We start from the raw sequence: 19,288 nt of genomic DNA, 5'->3' as shown, positions 1-19,288 counted from the left end.
TTGTACAGAGCCCTAGTGAGACCACACCTGGAGTATTGTGTGTAGTTTTGGTCCCCTAATATGAGGAAGGGCCTTGCTATTGTTCTTGCTATTGAGGGAGTGCAGCGTAGGTTTATAAGGTTAATTCCCGAGTAAGCCATTTAGAACGGAGACGAGGAAACATTTATTCTCACAGAGTGGTGAGTCTGTGGAATTCTCTGCCTCAGAGGGCGGTGGAGGCAGGTTCTATGGATGCTTTCAAGAGAGAGCTAGATAGGGCTCTTAAAAATAGCGGAGTCAGGGGCTATGGGGAGAAGGCAGGAACGGGGCACTGATTGGGGATGATCAACTATGATCACATTGAATGGCGGTGCTGCCTCGAAGGGCCAAATGGCCTACTCCTGCACCTATTGTCTATTGTCTAAAAATGTTTGCTTATGACGTTTTCTAGGAGTGATTTGGATTAATCGACGCTGAAAATGTTCTTCCAGTCTAATTCTATTCTACTCAGCCAATCCTTTCCAAGGAGGGTTGGTTTATTTCTGCAGCTGGCCACTATGATGGACAGTGTTACAGACCATTCTGCTGAACTTTCCAGTTCATTTGTCTATATGTCTCCCAAACTTCGCCCGAGTAGGTTCTCAGCTTGACCTTACTCTCAAACAATGGTAGTTGTGGGAACTTTGTTTTGTACAGGTGTCTGCTCATGACCGAACAATCTGCTACCATGTCAATGCACATATCGATTAACTGTTCATTAATCAATAGTTTATTTCGAAAGTCCTTGCGTTGGCTGATTGTAGGCTCGATGTTGGTTGCATAAATGGTGTACAACCTAAGTTCATTTCCATCTGGGTTCATCTCTAAGTTGTGATCTTCTTTCTGGTGTTGTCGCTTGTTTCCCGCAGGTTGTTGGTTTCCTGTTTTAAGCTTGGCCCGACATGCTGAGGCGATATGCCCTTTCTTCTGGCAGTTATAGCACTTGGCCGTTTTTTACTGACAAAATTGGAATCAGTGATTACTGTTGCAACAATAACAACTGGCTGAACTCGGCTCCCTGCCATACTTTTTGGTTTAGAGCCTCGTGGTGTGGCCATAGGCACTGGCTTGTGACTGTAAACGGCCACTGCAGTCCGTGGTGAACGAAACACAAACATTCTTTGACGCCTTCTCCATTGTGGTAGCAATCTTGCATGCTTTCTCCAATGTAAGATCTGGGGTGTTCATGAGTTTGGACTGAATTTGTTCATCCACTAGACCACAAACAAATCTGTTGCATAGTGCTCCTTCAACTTCTTCATAATGTCATTGAATGGCGCATCTTTTGCCTTTATGGGAATGCAAGGAGATTCACGAGTGTGCCGTACACTTCAAGACCAATCTCCATGTGCAGAATCGCTTTCATGCGTTCGCAAACATCTTTATTTGTTTCAGTCACTATCTCTCCTTCATCACTAATCTCCATTATGTTGTTTGCCGTGAAAAACATGTTTGCTTTCTCCATATAGGAGCTGAACGGCTCTCTGTTCTTGTCAAAAGTGCCAAGCAGTTTGAGAGGCAGATGGAGTAGAGGTACTAAGCGAGTGCTCCGGTAATCTTATCATTTTCAAAACATTCCGCCCTCTAACTTTTACACCAGAACAAAGTCAGCTTTTCTTCACTTGTCTGACATTTCTTTAGAGTAAGTGTTGCCGTCTCTCTAATGGGCTTCGAAGGGTACAAGGTCGAACAAAAAGAAGGATGTTGACGTTAGCTTGGGGGCTATTACCACACTGCTTGAGCAACACCGTGAGGCACTCGCCACCGAGTTTAGAACTTCGTTCGGTCGGCCCGACTCAAAGCTAGACCAAATAAAGCTTACAGTGGAGGATCATGATCAACGTCTCATCCCTGGAACTTTCTGCAGAGGATCTTAATCAGCGAGTCGTTGACCTTGAGAACATTTGTTCCACTCTGAGTGGTGACAATACTAAGCTAAAGGCTAAAGTGGCCGACTTGGAGGGCCGATGTCGGCGACAAAACATACGCATCCTCGGTCTACCGGAATCCACTGAAAGCGGACGGCCCACTGAGTTTGTTTTCAAGTTTGCTGCGAGAGGTATTCGGGAGCGAGACGTTGACATCCCCTCCAGAGGTCGACAGAGCCCATCGCTTTCTAAAAGCTAAACCTGCCCCCGGCCAGAGACCGCGACCAGTCATTCTCTGCCTGCATCGGTACCAGACGAAGGATCTCCTCATCAGAGAGGCAAGGCGGAGAGGGAATCTCGAATTTCGCGGCAAACCAATTCGGATTGTGGAGGATTACAGCCCTGAAGTTCAGAGCCAGCGGGCAGAGTACAGAGACGCCATGGCAGAACTTTACAAACTGGGACTAAAGCCTGCTCTGCTATATCCAGCTCGACTCCATCTCACGTTGTTCGGTGGAGCCAGAAATTGGATAAACTCAGCCGAGGAGGCGCAGAAATACATCGACAGCCATCCTAGGTCATCTAAACCCCCATAAAGACTCTGTTTAGGGACTTTGAACCCACTGGATGAGAGGTAACACTGCATAGGGGAAGTCCAGAACTAGGGGTCACAGTTTAAGGAGAAGAGGACCGAGATGAGAAAATCATTTTTTACACAGAGAGTGGTGAATCTGTGGAATTCTCTGCCACAGAAGGTAGTTGAGGCCAGTACATTGGCTATATTTAAGAGGGAGTTAGATGTGGCCCTTGTGGCTAAAGGGATCAGGGGGTATGGAGAAAAGGCAGGGATGGGATACTGAGTTGGATAATCAGCCATGATCATATCGAATAGCGGTGCAGTTTCGAAGGGCCGAATGGCCTACTCCTGCACCTATTTTCTATGTTTCTATTGTTCTACCTACTGGCACGAAATGCAGCATGTCAGGTAACGTCTGTGGGTTGTTTACATGGCTGAACATGCTTATTCATCTGGGTGTGCTGCTTATTTACTAAGATGCTTATACAAAATGGCTACAGCCAAATATCACTATATGTGCACTGTAAATTAGAAATGATTTCAAGCTGGATTTTTGTGTGCTGTTACCACATGTGGCCTGGCCCTATATCTGTATGTTGTTGTGTTTTAACTTCGGCTCTTTAAAAGCTTTTATGAGCCAGTAAGTAACTTTCAAGCTACAATCATATTTTCAAGGACATGTTAACCCATGTGAGTTTTCGGTTACATTTAACCATTTAGTTTACTGTTGACACAGTTCAGGGTTTACACTGTTCAGTCATTCCAAAGTTTTTTTGGGGGGCTATTTAGATAAGCCAGAATGTTATCAGAGAGGTGCTTAAATGAATTTTCTAATATACTATACTGGAGAAATAGTTTGACATTAGACCGGAAGATTCGATTTGTAAAATGTTTGCTTTGAAGAGCTTGCTGCTTCTTTTTATAGCAGCTTTCTTGGGGGGGAGGGGGGTTATGTCACTGCCAGTAACATTTTAGCAATTTATATAAACACACCATTATACACTAGTCATTTTCAACCTGCACTGACCCGTTGCTTCGTATTCAGCCGGCCATTTGGTTAATTGTATTTACATTACAACTTAATGTTTTTCTTTATTATACATGGATAGACACATAAAGCTTGTACTACACAATACAATTTATTTGTCAATTGAACCTCATAGAGGCTCAAATGAAAAGCTGGAATGTCAAAGGTTTAAACCATCCTCTCAAAAGAAGAAAGGTTTTTTCGCATCTTAAATAACTGAAAACAGAAATAGCCTTCGTGCAAGAAACTCATATCCGTTGCTCAGACAATAGCTGTCTCGTGTCAGGGTGGGGCAGGGGTTCCACTCTTCCTTTCAGGCTAAAGCCAGAGGAGTTTCAATCCTTATCAGCCAGAATATTTCTTTCCAGCTACATAATGTGATCTCTGACAAGTTTGGTCGGTATGTAATTGTAACTGGAAATTTATATAATACACTGGTAGTATTTGTCAATGTAGACGATGTAAGTTTTTTTGAGCGGCTATTTTCATTACTTCCACACCTGAACACATACTCTCTTATACTCGGTGGGGATTTCAATTGTTGTTTAGATCCTCTTTTAGACCGATCCTCTAATAATCCCAGTACAATAAGTAAATCAGCTCGTTTCATCCAAGCCTTTCTTTCCCAGTACGGTGTCTGCGAAGTGTGGCGCTCTTTACATCCACAAGATAAGGAATACTAATTTTTCTCACATGTCCATCATACGTATTCTAGAATTGACTATTTCTTTCTTGACAACCAACTTGTACCCCTGGTTCATTCCTGTGACTATGAGAGTATTGTTATTTCTGACCATGCCCCTATTGCTCTGGCCTTGTCCCTTCCAGATCTCCCTCAAAAGAGTAATAATAATAATAATAATAAATTTTATTTATGGGCGCCTTTCAAGAGTCTCAAGGACACCTTACAAAAATTTAGCAGGTAGAGGAAAAACATGTAAGGGGAATGAAATAAATAGTAGAGACATGACTAGTACACAAAGTAAAGACAGAATACAATTCAAAACGCAATATGAGGCAATTAATGCACAGATGAAAAGGGAGGGGGACGTGGGGCTAAGGATCGGCAGAGGTGAAGAGATGGGTCTTGAGGCGGGACTGGAAGATGGTGAGGGACACGGAATTGCGGATCAGTTGGGGGAGGGAGTTCCAGAGCCTGGGAGCTGCCCTGGAGAAAGCTCTGTCCCCAAAACTGTGGAGGTTGGACTTGTGGATGGAGAGGAGACCGGCTGATGTGGATCTGAGGGACCGTGAGGGTTGGTAGGGGGAGAGGAGGTCAGTGAGATATGGGGGGGGCCAGATGGTGGAGGGCTTTGTAGGTGGGGATCAGGATTTTGTAGGTGATCCGGTGGGAGATGGGAAGCCAGTGAAGTTGTTTGAGGACTGGAGTGATGTGATGCCAGGATTTGGTGTGGGTGATGAGTCGGGCGGCTGCGTTCTGGACCAGTTGGAGTCGGTTGATGTAGGCTGATGCCAAGGAGAAATGAGTTGCAATAGTCCAGTCGGGAGGAGATGAAGGCATGGATGAGTCTTTCAGCAGCGGGAGTTGTGAAAGAGGGTCTGAGTTTGGCGATGTTGCAGGGATGAAAGAAGGAGGTTTTAATGACATGGCGGATGTGAGGCTCAAGGGAGAGGGTGGAATCAAAGATCACGCCAAGGTTGCGGGCCTGGGGAGATGGGGAGACAGTGGTGCCGTCGATGGTGAGAGTGGGGTTATTGATTTTGCTGAATGTGGATTTGGAGCCTATGAGGAGGAATTCTGTCTTATCGCTGTTGAGTTTGAGGAAGTTATGTTGCATCCAGGTTTTTATAGCTGACAAACAGGAGTTGATATGGGAGTGGGGGGTTGTGGGGGGATTTGGTGCCGAGGTAGATCTGGGTGTCATCAGCGTAACAGTGGAAGTCCAGGTTGAAGTGGCGGAGTATCTGACCAAGGGGGAGGATGTAGATGATGAAGAGGAGGGGGCCGAGTACGGAGCCTTGGGGAACGCCTTGAGTGACTGTGGCTGTAGCAGAGGTGTGGTTGTGGAGAGAGATGAAGTGGGATCTGTTGGAAAGGTAGGAACGGAGCCAGCTGAGTGCAGAGCCTTCAATGCCGAGGTCTTTGAGTCTGGTGAGCAGGATGTTATGGTTCACTGTATCGAAGGCTGCGCTCAGGTCGAGGAGGATGAGGATGTTGAGGGAACCAGTGTCAGCAGAGGTGTGGAGATCGTTGAGGATTTTGAGGAGAGCGGTTTCTATGCTATGGAGGGGGCGAAAGCCAGATTGGAGGGGTTCAAGTAGGTTATACGCAAGGAGGTGGGAATGAAGTTGCGACGCAACGATACGCTCCAGGGGTTTTGAAAGAAAGGGGAGGTTTGAGATTGGGCGGTAGTTAATGAGAGAGGAGGGATCAACACCAGGTTTCTTTAAGATTGGTGTGACAGCAGCAGTTTTGAAAGCAGAGGGGACAATTCCTTGGGACAATGAGGAGTTGAAGAGATTAGTGAGGTGGTGGGGAAGACTTCAGCAGGGGAGTGGGTAGAGGGTCGAGGGAGCAGGTAGTGGGTTTGGAAGAGCTGATGAATTTGGAGATTTCAGTAGCGGTGACCAGGTCAAACTGGGAAAGGAAGCAGTGTGGAGGAGGGGTAAGGAGGTCAGTGGAGATGTTGAAAGGAGGGGCCTTGGTAGGTGGTGGAGTAGATGCTGGGGAGTCGGGTACAGGGGATAAAGATTGATAGATGGTGCTGATTTTATCAGCGAAAAAGTGGAGGAATGAGTTGCAGAGATCCGGAGTTGCAGAGGTAGGGAGGGTGTTGGCTCGAGGCTTGAGGAGGTTGCCCACTGTGGAGAACAGTGTTCTGTAGTTTAGGCAGGGATCAGTGAATATGGAGGAGAGGTAGGCAGATTTTGCAGCAATGGGGGCATCTTTGTAATCAGCGAGGTGGAGTTTGTAAGCTTCAAGATGGACTGTGAGAGATGATTTCTTTGTGAGTCGTTCAAGTCGGCGACCAGTCTGTTTCAGTTTACGAAGTGCAGGTGTATACCAGGGTGAAGATGTGTTGAAAGTTACGGTTCTTGTTTTGAGGGGGGCCATAGTGTTAAGGGAGGTAGACAAGGTGGAGTTGAGATGGTTTGTGAGAGTAGGCAGTGGCGATTCAATTCAATACTCTCGGATGATAAGTTTATAGAGTTTATGGAAAGGGAGATAACTTTTTTTTTCCTACTGAAATCTCTAGCCTGATCGTATGGGATGCCCTTAAGGCTTACCTTAGGGGGCAGATCATATCATACACTGCTCAAATGAAGCGAAAATCCAATAATGGATCCAATCTTGCTCATCAAATTGGAGAAATTGTCAAGCAATATGCGCAAACTCAAAATCCAACTCTTTGTAAAAGACGATTGGAACTCAAAACCAAATTTGACCTACTCACTACTCATTCAATTGAACACATACTTTAAAAAAAATAAAGCCATGTTTTATACATATGGAGATAAAACGGACAAATTACTTGCAAATCAACTTAAAGGTGCTAAAGCGAGACAGAATATTTCTAAAATTCGCACGATTAATAGCCAGTTCACTTTGGATCACTTGCAAATTAATGACGCTTTCAGAGACTTTTATTCCCAGCTTTATACCTCAGAATCTCAACCGGATCATAAGGTAATGCATGACTTTCTGAGCAGTCTAAATATTCCCAAACTCTCATTAGATTTTAGGGAAAGATTGGATGAAACCATATCACAGGCAGAAATAGCTTCAGCTGTTTCCTCAATGTAATCAGGCAAACGTCCAGGCCCTGACGGCTTTCCGGCAGAGTTTTAAATAACATTCTCCCTACTCCTTTCCCCACAGTTGTGTTCCATTCTATCTGAACCCTACAGACAAGGCTCTCTTCCTCCATCTTTTGCCGAAGCCTGTATTACTCTTATCGCCAAAAAAGGTAAAGACCCAACTGAATGCGCCTCCTTCAGACCCGTCTCCCTTCTAAACACGGATGCTAAAATTTTAGCTAAGGTTCTAGCACGTAGACTAGAGAATGCCCTCCCTACTGTTATATCTGAGGACCAAACTGGCTTTGTTAAGAACAGACCATATAACCATATAACAATTACAGCACGGAAACAGGCCATCTCGGCCCTACAAGTCCGTGCCGAACAACTTTTTTCCCTTAGTCCCACCTGCCTGCACTCATACCATAACCCTCCATTCCCTTCTCATCCATATGCCTGTCCAATTTATTTTTAAATGATACCAACGACCCTGCCTCCACCACTTCCACTGGAAGCTCATTCCACACCGCTACCACTCTCTGAGTAAAGAAGTTCCCCCTCATGTTACCCCTAAACTTCTGTCCCTTAATTCTGAAGTCATGTCCTCTTGTTTGAATCTTCCCTATTCTCAAAGGGAAAAGCTTGTCCACATCAACTCTGTCTATCCCTCTCATCATTTTAAAGACCTCTATCAAGTTCCCCCTTAACCTTCTGCGCTCCAGAGAATAAAGACCTAACTTATTCAACCTTTCTCTGTAACTTAGTTGTTGAAACCCAGGCACCATTCTAGTAAATCTCCTCTGTACTCTCTCTATTTTGTTGACATCCTTCCTATAATTGGGCGACCAAAATTGTACACCATACTCCAGATTTGGTCTCACCAATGCCTTGTACAATTTTAACATTACATCCCAGCTTCTATACTCAATGCTCTGATTTATAAAGGCTAGCATACCAAAAGCTTTCTTTACCACCCTATCTATATGCGATTCCACCTTCAAGGAACTATGCACGGTTATTCCCAGATCCCTCTGTTCAACTGTATTCTTCAATTCCCTACCATTTACCATGTACGTCCTATTTTGATTTGTCCTGCCAAGGTGTAGCACCTCACATTTATCAGCATTAAACTCCATCTGCCATCTTTCAGCCCATTCTTCCAAATGGCCTAAATCACTCTGTAGACTTTGGAAATCCTCTTCATTATCCACAACACCCCCTATCTTTGTATCATCTGCATACTTGCTAATCCAATTTACTACACGTTCATCCAGATCATTGATGTGCATGACAAACAACAAAGGACCCAACACCAGACATTCCTTCTTTAACATACGTCGATTATTAGATATTGTCTACTCTGCTTCTGAGGATGTCCCTGAGTGTGTTGTATCTATTGATGCAGCAAAAGCATTCGACCGCGTTGAGTGGGTCTATTTATGGGCTGTTCTCGACAAATTTTGTTTTGGAACAAACTTTATTTCATGGATCAGGTTACTATACTCTCATCCCACAGCCTCAGTTTGAACTAATTCCCAGTTGTCCAAGTCATTCGACTTGCATCGTGGAACCCGCCAGGGGTGTCCTCTGAGCCCCATGCTTTTTGACTTGGCCATTGAACCACTTGCCATGTCCTTTTGCAGCTGTGAGGACATAGCCGGTATTTGGAGGGGCAGTACACAGCATAAGGTCTCACTGTATGCCGGCGACCTTTTGCTTATTGTCTCAAACCCAGGCACCTCTCTTGCATTCTGCTATGTCACTGCTCAATAATTTTGGTCAATTTTCAGGTTATAAGATAAATCTTGGAAAAAGCGAACTGTTCCCCCTTAACTATGAAGTACAACCCTCGGATCTTACCAACTTGCCATTCAAAATTGAAAAAAAACAAGCTCTCATATTTGGGCATTTCAGTTACAAGGAAATACAAGGATCTTTTCAAAGAGAATTTTATCATTCTGTTAAACCAGATTAAACAGACGCTAACACCCTTGTCAATGTCACTTGTCGGCCGGATAAATTCAATCAAAATGACCAAAATTTTTGTACCTTTTTCAGGCTCTACCAGTTTTTATCCCCAGGCCCTTCTTTGACCATCTTGACTCAGTTCTTTCCTCCTATATATGGAGAGCTAAGCGGTCTCGTCTTAATAAAACCCACCTTCAAAAACCCAAGGCTGCTGGTGGCCTGGCTCTCCCAAACCTTTGTTTTTATTATTGGGCTGCTAACCTGCATGTTGGTCTTTCTTTCACAGCCAGCCTGATTGCCCTGGCTGGGTAGCCATGGAATTACACACAGATGATAATATGTCCATAGCTGCACTACTTGGTTCATCACTTCCACTCCCCTCAATTAAATCTGTAAAAAACCCAGTGGTTAAACTCTCTTTGAGGATATGGGTTCAATTCAGGAAATGTTTTGGGTTGCATAACTTTTCTCAACTGAGCCCTATTGCATCAAACCACCTTTTTAAACTATCAACCCAGGACCCTGTCTTTAAAGAATGGCATAGGAAGGGTATTGTGTGCTTCAAGGACGTGCTTATGGGTAACACTATAGCATCATTTGAACAATTAAGCAACAAATTCAATCTTCCAAAGTCAGATTTTTTCCGATACTTGCAAACAAGACATATGTGTCCCATAAATTGCCCAGCTCTTTTATACCAACAGACACAACCCTTGTTGATACAGTTCATTCTTTAAACCCATCTCAGAATAGACTTGTCTCAGCTTTATATGGCAGGATGTTGGACCTAAGGCGCATGGACAAGCTCAAGGCAGCATTGGAGGAAGACTTGGGCTCCTCTCTTTCAGAACATACATGGAGTTCCATTCTTAAACTGGTTAATTCCACCTCTCTATGTGCTCGTCACTATCTGATTCAATTCAAAGTGGTACATAGGGCTCATATCTCAAAAGCCAAATTATCTACTTTTTACCCTGAGGTTAGTCCATTCTGTGTTAAATGTAAAATTTCTGAAGCGTCTCTTATCCATATGTATTGGTCATGCCCCAGCCTTAATAAGTTCTGGCTAGAGGTGTTTCATACATTATCCCAGGTGTTAAACATCAAATTGGAACCAAAGCCTCTAATCGCTCTTTTGGGGGGTCACTGGTGAGGAGGTTAGATTAAACTGCAGATAAACGCCGCACTATATCTTTTGCTTCTCTTCTGGCTCGGCGAACATTCCTGCTCAGGTAGACGGAACCTACCCCACCCACTCATACACAATGGCTGACAGATATTATGTCCTGCCTAAAGCTCGAGAAAATTAGGTACTCACTTCAACATTCAAATGGAAGGTTTCAGAAAACGTGGGGACCTTTTTTAAATGCATTCCAGACTTTTTAAATGCTTGATCATTAAGTACAGTTTAACATTAACAGTCTACCCATTCATTTATCGGGGATTATTGCTGTTACAGGCTGATATTTGCAAATGCTCACTGGCAGTGACGGGAGGGATTATTTTTGGTATCTTATTTTTCTTTTATTGTTTTTTTGGTTATATGTTGGCATAAGTTGTTTTTTATTTATTCTTTTTGCACATTCTGTCTGTAACAAATGGACAACTTTGCACCTTGTTATGTCTTGAAAACTAAATAAAAAGATTTTGATTTTTAAAAAAAGTGCCAAAGGTTTGCGATGTAGTCCGTGGACGGTGCCATCGTGTCGTTCTCTTTTTTTTTAAAGTCTGTTCAAAAACCCCGATTTCCTGTCTGTTCTGGTGTAAAAATTCACCTAAAACTCAGCTATTCCGCTTGAGGAACTCGACAAAAAAAATCTTATACAGCCCCAAGTACGGCATCTTGCCACGTAGACACAATGTAGAGATAGCCTGACAAATTCTCGACGATTTGTACAGCTGCTGTTTTAAACTACAGTCCCCTGCATATAAGGATCTGCGGCCTATCGTGTCCAGCTCGCAAACAACTGTGACACAACTGCGTTTTTACTGTTTTAAATGTTAATTAACATTGCATGTTGCAAAACAGTCCTGAACTGTATTTAAAGGATGAGTTCACAAACTCTATCCCATCCTCGTCGCCAATTTTGTTATATTCCGGACGACAGAATGTATAACAACTTACACGCAGGTTGCCTGGAACACGAGAGAGAGTTTTATTACCCAACATTCCCTGCTTATATTGAACACGCACTCATTAACATGTACATGAATATTTATGAATACATTTCACACACTGTATCGCTCTGTGATTCCAGCACAAAGTGCTGCAGTAACATAGCGGGTCAGGCAGCATCTGTGGAGAACATGGATAGGTAACATTTCACACAGTGCTGGAGTAACTCAGCAGGTCAGGCAGCATCTGTGGAGAACATCGATAGGTGACATTTCGGGTCAGGACCCTTCTTCAGACTGACACTATGTTAACAGATGAGGGGGTGATCGGCAGATGAGTGGAGTAAGTGACAGAGGCGAGGGAAAATAAGAGATAAAAGGATGTGAGATAAGGAGAGAGGAATGTAAATGTGCAGCTTTAAGGGACATTGGTCAGGTAGCATTTGGAGTATTGCATACAGTTGTGGTCACTCCATTACAGGACTGATGTGGAGGCTTTGGGTAAGGTGCAGAGATAGTTAACTAGAATGGTTTAAAAACAAGGAACTGCAGATGCTGGTTTACAAAAAAGGACACAAAATGCTGGAGTAACTCAGTGGGACAGGCTTCTATGGAGAGAAGGACTAGGTGACATTTCGGGTCGAGACTGAGGAGGGTCTCGACAAGAAACATTACCCATTCCTTCCAGCACTTTGTGTCTGCCTAAACAGCGCCTATCTATCCACGTGGCGGTGTGCCAGCAGGCTGGAGGAGCGGGCAAAGGTCTTGCCACAGAGCGGGCAGGTGAAGGGGCTCTGGGCCGTTGGGCCGCCGGTGCTGTCGCAACCCCCGCGAGCTGTCAAACGCCTCACCACAGTACGGGCAGTCGTAGGGCTGGCCACTTGTGTGCACAGGCTGGTGAGACAGGGCGTGGGAGGCCTAGCAAAGCGCTCTCCACAAACCGGGCAGGGGAAGGGTCGGTCGCCGGCGTGCACCCGCTGGTGGGACAGTAGCTTGGTGGAGCATGTGAAGCCCTTGCCGCACTGGGCACAGGTGTAAGGCCGCTCGCCGCTGTGGGTGTGCTGGTGGAGTGGGTAAAGCGCTTGCCGCAGTCGCTGCTGGTGGGTGAGGCCATTCCCCGTGTGCAGGCACGTCGCGCTCATAACGCTTCTGCTTATTGTGCCCCGTCATGCGGTCCTCCATCGAAGCTCAGCGCCTCCAAGCTTAGCCCGCACAACGAGCAGTTTGGGGGGGGGGGGGTTCACCGGCACCCTTGCCGCCTCAATGTAGGTATGTTACAAACCTACCTGAATCGCCATTGGGAATCTGCCCACAGCCAGGCCCGCGATTTTGGCGCTGTTTGGAGGGGGCGGGTTTAAAACGCGATTTTTACTAGGCTACTACTAATCGCAGATGTTCAGCCTAGTAAATCATTAACGAAAAATCGCTGCAAGACCCGGTCGCAAAAGGTATTATTAGTTTTATAGGCCTCGATAATATAGTTATAATAGTTTAAATTTACTCTCTGATTCCGCAACATCTCGCAGCCCCAGGGTTTTATAAAGCAAACAATTAAAGGTATGTACCTTATTTTTACATTAAATGGGGCATATATATAACCCTATATATCAAGTTATCTATAGCGAGTCGTTCATTTTGGGCTTTTTATATCCCGCAGTATTTTTCTCGGCATTTGAGGGCACTAATCTAGCGCGCTGTCAACGTTCTAAACCAGCGCGTTCCACATGAACCCACTAGAAAGCCGATTTAAATGGGCATTTATTTACAGCAATTGAACACTAAATTCCTTCCATTTGGCCTATAAATTAATGTAAATTAGATATAAAAATCATGTTATATTGTGAATTATTTGTGAATAATCTTTGGACACTTAGGCTATTTAAAAATGTTAATCTTTCCTTAAGAAATGGGCCTTTGATTATCCAAGATCACAGCTTTTTTGTAATGTCCATTGAAAATCAATAGGGAACAAGATGCTAATTTCCGAGTATGAAAATGGCCATATCTTTTTTAATACTTGAGATATGAAAGTGAATTTGGTGTCAAATTAAACTTATTGTTATGCTTTATCTGATGGGATAAATTGCAGACTTGATTTTTTAAATCTCAAAATTTTGTAACATTGCTATAAACAGCGCCTATCTATCCACGTGGTGGTGTGCCAGCAGGCTGGAGGAGCGGGCAAAGGTCTTGCCACAGAGCGGGCAGGTGAAGGGGCTCTGGGCCGTTGGGCTGCCGGTGCTGTCGCAACCCCCGCGAGCTGTCAAACGCCTCACCACAGTACGGGCAGTCGTAGGGCTGGCCACTTGTGTGCACAGGCTGGTGAGACAGGGCGTGGGAGGCCTAGCAAAGCGCTCTCCACAAACCGGGCAGGGGAAGGGTCGGTCGCCGGCGTGCACCCGCTGGTGGGACAGTAGCTTGGTGGAGCATGTGAAGCCCTTGCCGCACTGGGCACAGGTGTAGGGCCGCTCGCCGCTGTGGGTGTGCTGGTGGAGTGGGTAAAGCGCTTGCCGCAGTCGCTGCTGGAGGGTGAGGCCATTCCCCGTGTGCAGGCACGTCGCACTCATAACGCTTCTGCTTATTGTGCCCCGTCATGCGGTCCTCCATCGAAGCTCAGCGCCTCCAAGCTTAGCCCGCACAACGAGCAGTTTGTGGGGGGGGGGGGGTTCACCGGCACCCTTGCCGCCTCAATGGCCACTCACGTGTCCGTCTATCCGCCCACAGGAACAGCAGGGGGAGCACAGAGGGTCAACAAGCTGCCAAACAGTACATTATTAATGTGTGATCATTACTAGTGCTTGAAGGGGGGGAACGGGGTATAGGGGTCAGGGGGGAGGAGGGTGTGACGGGAGAGTGAGGGGGTTGAGGGAGGTTGGGATGAGGAGGTCGGGGGGAGGTTGGGGATGAGGGGGGAAGCGAGTTGGGGTGAGGGGCGGGTCGGGGCACGCCGAGCATCCGGAACGGCATCGAGCTGCCCGCCCGCACATCTGCTGTGATGTCAGAACCACGCACGCACGTCGCATATGACAGGCGCCCTGACGACATCGCCAATCCGAGGGGGACAGCTGGTCCCGCCCCATCAGTCACGTGGGGGGCAGCATGCATCATGGGAAGAAGGCCACACAGTGCTGGAGTCACTCCGCGGGTCGGGCAGCGTTGGTGGAGGGAAGGTATATGTGATGTTTCGGGTCGAGACCCTTCTTCAATCTGATGGGATGTTCAGAGATAAAGAAGTATGAGTGAAATAGGACAAAGGGAATGAGATCAAGGAAATGTAGAATATATCATTGTCGGATAGATCAATGGGAGGCCACCATCGACTCCACAGTCAAAAAGGTCCAACAGAGGATGTACTTACTGCGGCAGCGGTGAAAACACAATCTGCATCAGGCAATTCTCCCAATTTTGTTAGCCCTTGCTGTTTCCTCCCATCCCTCAGCCCTCGGACTCCTCCTCCTTCTTCCTTTCTTCTCCCCCCCCCCCCCCCCCCCATCATTCTGAAGAAGGGTTTCGGGCCAAAACGTTGCCTATTTCCTTCGCTCCATAGATGCTGCTGCACCCGCTAAGTTTCTCCAGCATTTTTGTGTAGCTGCCACAGGCAATGAAAGTCCAGTTTTATTCTGCCATCGTAGAGTCCATCCTCACCTTCTCCTACGCTGGTGCTCCCGCAGCCCCCGTTTGCCGCAGTGGGAGCAGCCAGTCGCCGGCGTGGGCCCGCCGGTGCTGCCGCAACCCCTGCGAGCTGTCAAACGCCTCACCACAGTACAGGCAATCGTAGGGCTGGTCGCTGGTGTGCCCGCACTGGTGAGACAGGGTGGGAGACCATGGCAAAGCGCCCTCCACACAACGGGCTGGGGATGGGACGGTCGCTGGCAAAGATCGTAGAGGGACAAGATAGACCACTCCTCGAAAAACGCGTAGTATGACGTGTGTGACCGTCGACGCCATATTGTTAAGCATTTATTGGGCTGTAATGGCGTCCTCAGCTAAATCTCATCTCACTGCTCTGCTATCAAGTATTCTAATCGTAAATCTAAACGACCCGACCTGTCATTCTTTAGGTTCCCCAATAAAAAAGAAAGGTGAGAAAATATTTTTATTATTTTCAGTCGATATTCTGTCGTGAAAATGTTATTTTCTGTTCTCCCATCAACAGCCATTGGGAAATGGGTTTGTCGGTACATTAGAAAGTTATTAGACTTATGTTTAATAGATCTTTACTTACCATAATAATAAAGACAGTTTTAACACTTCTGTACATTTTAGGTTTTGTTCTTGTAAGGGATTTATTTCCAAAATATGGCCCGCGGACACATTAGGCCCAGTGGCCACGGGATTTTTCGAGCTCAGATTCGTGTCCGAGAATGCGGCGGCTGTTACCTATTATATCCCTCGAATTGTCGAGACATCACAAGCAAAGATCACAAGCCCGCCGTGATCACAAGCCCGCCCATTCAAATATTATACAACTCTGCTCTATCATCTTTGGGTGCAATGGTGGGTCGGGGGGTTAGGCGGCGGCGGCCGCAATCAAAGATACGAGAGCAGCTCTGCTCTATAATCTTTGGTCGGAATGGGACGGCTGCGCGTTATAATGTGCTATCGTTCCACTCCCTCTCCCCCTTCTCCCTCTCCCCCCATCTCCCTGTCCCCCTTCTCCCTCTCCCCCCTTCTCCCTCTCTCCCCCCTTCTCCCTCTCCCCCCCCTTTTCCCCTTCTCCCTCTTCTCCCTCTCCCCCCCTCTCCCCCATCTCCCTCCCCCCTTCTCCCTCTCTTCTGTCTCTCCCCTCTCTTTCGATCTCTCTCTCCCTCTCTTCTCTCGATCTCCCTCCCTTCCCTTTCTCCCTCCCTTACCTCTTCGTGAGAGTTGGCAGCTCTGCTATGCCTTGGGTCCAAAAGAGGATAGAAAGAAAATACTTAATGGTCTTTGTAAGAAGATTTTAATAAGCTCTTCTACATTTAAGGTAAATTGACATATTAGAGGCAAAATACATCTTCAACATACAGATCTCCACACAACTGAAAACAATTGCATTTAAGTGATATATCATCCATTGTTCAGGCATGTAGTTATGATCATCTTTCTTCTTATTAGTTAATTCTAAATGATATCTCCTGTAATTTCAGATGTCAACAGTGGGTCCAGAATACTCATCGACAAGATCTCCTGCACCGAACTGCAGAGTATTTGTCAAATAACTGCCGTCTTATGTACATTGTGTGAAATTGTGATTTGTTAACTGCACAAAACTAATGCAAATGGCGATACATGCCTGCATTTGGCCCATACCCCTCTAAACCTGTCCTAACCATCAAATAACCTAACAGAACTGTCATGAGGAAAGATTTAAAAGACTAGGCTTGTATTCACTGGAGTTTAGAAGGATGAGGGGGGATCTTATCATATTGTTTACAGTGTACTATGTTTACAGATTCTGTTGTGCTGCTGAAAGTAAGAATTTAATTGTTCTATCTGGGACAAGCTAGATGCAGGAAAATTGTTCTACATGACAATAAAACACTCTTGTTAGATGCAAGGGGATCTTATAGAAACATCTAAATGAATAAAAGGACTGAACAAGCTAGATACAGGAAAAATGTTCCCAATGTTGGGCGAGTCCAGAACCAGGGGCCACAGTCTTAGAACAAAGGGGAGGCCATTTAAGACTGAGGTGAGAAAAAACTTTTTCACCCAGAGAGTTGTGAATTTGTGGAATTCCCTGCCACAGAGGGCAGTGGAGGCCAAATCACTGGGTGGATTTAAGAGAGAGTTAGATAGATCTCTAGGGGCTAGTGGAATCAAGGGGTATGGGGAGAAGGCAGGCATGGGTTATCGATTGGGGCTGATCAGCCATGATCACAATGAATGGCGGTGTTGGGTCGAAGTGCCAAATGGCCTCCTCCTGCACCTATTTTCTATATTTCTAAAACACTCATCCAGCAATCCTCGAGCCCACCAGCTCATCCCGTAGTCAATTCATCAGCTTTTCCATAAGAACTTCCATCAGTTCTTGCAAAAGAATGACAATCAGCCAATCTCGATTACCCTCAGCCCATCAAGCAGTCCCTTAATTCGCACAGAAGTCTGAACTATTGAATGCTCACTGCATCTCTTTCCATGTCAGCAAGTTAATATCCAGCTGCATATGAACCATGTGAAAAATGAATAAATAGATGCATGTGGTGCAGTGATTTGTGCAGCACTATAGGCCTGGAGACCAAGAGGAGTTCACCATTGAACGGAGTTTGAACGGGGGGCTTGAGGCCCCCGACCGAGGAAGAGCAAAAGGAAGGGACTTGAACTTTATTTCGCCTTCCATCACAGTGAGGAATGTGTAGGAGTCACTTTGGTGAATGTCCGTATTAAAATGTGTTTTTGAGTGCTGTTGCTTTTAATTGTATGACTGACCTGGCCAATGAAATTCCTCGTATATTGCAAAACATACTTGGAAAATAAAATCTGATTATGATTCTGAAAAGCCTTTCCCTTCCAAACTCTTTCCTCTCTTTGATCTTTTTGCAGCTGACTGCCTTTCTGTACTTGTTGCAAGAGATTGTCGCGGCATCCAGCATCCTCGGAGAATGTAGAATTAAAGGCAGTTTTAAAGATGGTTATTTGCCTCAAAATTGGGTTATTGTATCTCCAGAACCTCCCCAGAGGCTCTGGGAGACACAAGGTTCAAGAGGGAACACAAAAAGCCTAATTAGGAAGAATATTAAGAGTAAGATTTTCAATTAAAATACTGTAATTGATGGAAACTTGCCTTTAAATTGGTTCCTGGATGAAACCCTGATGGTTCTCACATTGTCTCTTTAAATTTACTCTCCTTTTCACACTTGCATTAAAACACACAGCCACCACCATTCACAGTGATACTGCCCGGCAGTCTCATAATTACAGTCTACACAGCTACCTTGACAGCCACACAAAATGATGTAAATAAAAATTGCTTTCCTGTTTAAGAAGTTCAATTGAGAATTATTTGAAATTGTGGGGGTTGATACAAAATACTGTTGACCCACAAATGTGTTGATATGAGACATTCACATTTAAAAAATCCATGTCGCAAAAAAAGCAAGAAGGTGCCCATGTTATTTGACCAACTTGCCAGATTAATTTAAATATACACAATACACAATACAATTTATTTGTCACTTGAACCTCATAGAGGTTGTTGGAGCCCCCGGCGTGCGCTAGAAAAGTGCCGCAGCCATTTAAGCCACGCCGGGCGATGATGTAAGGCCCCGCTCCAGGTCATCCTCGACCCCCGCTACTCGGGCGGAATAATTTGCCGTTGCGGAAGCCCCGTAAAGCGGTCTCCCAGCAGGGACCCGCAGGCTCCAATATTACTGTCTGCCAGGCCTGCGGTTGGAGCCTCCGAATCTCCGGGGCTCGGGTCACAGCAGCGCATGGGTACATATGTAGGTATGTATGCATTAGTTTTGCTCCTAATTCCCTTTTCAAAATCATTAATATATATGGTAAACAGTTGCAGCCCCAACACCAAGCCTTGTGGCAAAAAAATCCAGAAGATTAGTCAAACATGATTTTCCTTTCATAAATCCATGTTGACTTGGACAGATCCTTTTACTGCTATCCAAATGCCCCATTATTGCATCTTTAATAATTGACTCCAGCATCTTTCACACCACCAAAGTCGGGCTAACTGGTCTGTAATTTTCCGTTTTCTCTCACGCTCCTTTCTTGAAAAGTGGGATAGCATTAGCTATCTTCCAATCCACAGGAGCTGATCGTAAATCTATTGATCGTTGGAAAATGATAATATATATAAATATATATGTATGTGTATATATGCATGTATGTGTATATATGCATGTATATGTGTGTATATACGTATGTGTATATATATATATGTTTATATATGTGTATATATGTATGCATATAAATGTATCAATATGTATGTGCATTTGTGTATGTGTGTGTATATATGTGTGT

General features: G+C 45.3%; 1 long non-coding RNA gene across 1 annotated transcript; it reads left to right on the top strand.

The window, feature by feature from the left end:
- The first annotated feature begins 15,204 nt into the window (after window positions 1-15,204).
- LOC129693770 (uncharacterized) lies at window positions 15,205-18,021 on the top strand. The gene is made up of 2 exons (XR_008722910.1): window positions 15,205-15,414; window positions 16,459-18,021. It is a non-coding gene; the product is annotated as an uncharacterized LOC129693770 (long non-coding RNA).
- The last annotated feature ends 1,267 nt before the right edge of the window (window positions 18,022-19,288 follow it).

Source organism: Leucoraja erinacea, unplaced genomic scaffold (genome assembly GCF_028641065.1).
Source record: "Leucoraja erinacea ecotype New England unplaced genomic scaffold, Leri_hhj_1 Leri_420S, whole genome shotgun sequence".
Taxonomy (NCBI): Eukaryota; Metazoa; Chordata; class Chondrichthyes; order Rajiformes; family Rajidae; genus Leucoraja; species Leucoraja erinaceus.
This window is presented reverse-complemented; position numbering and strand designations above follow the sequence as displayed.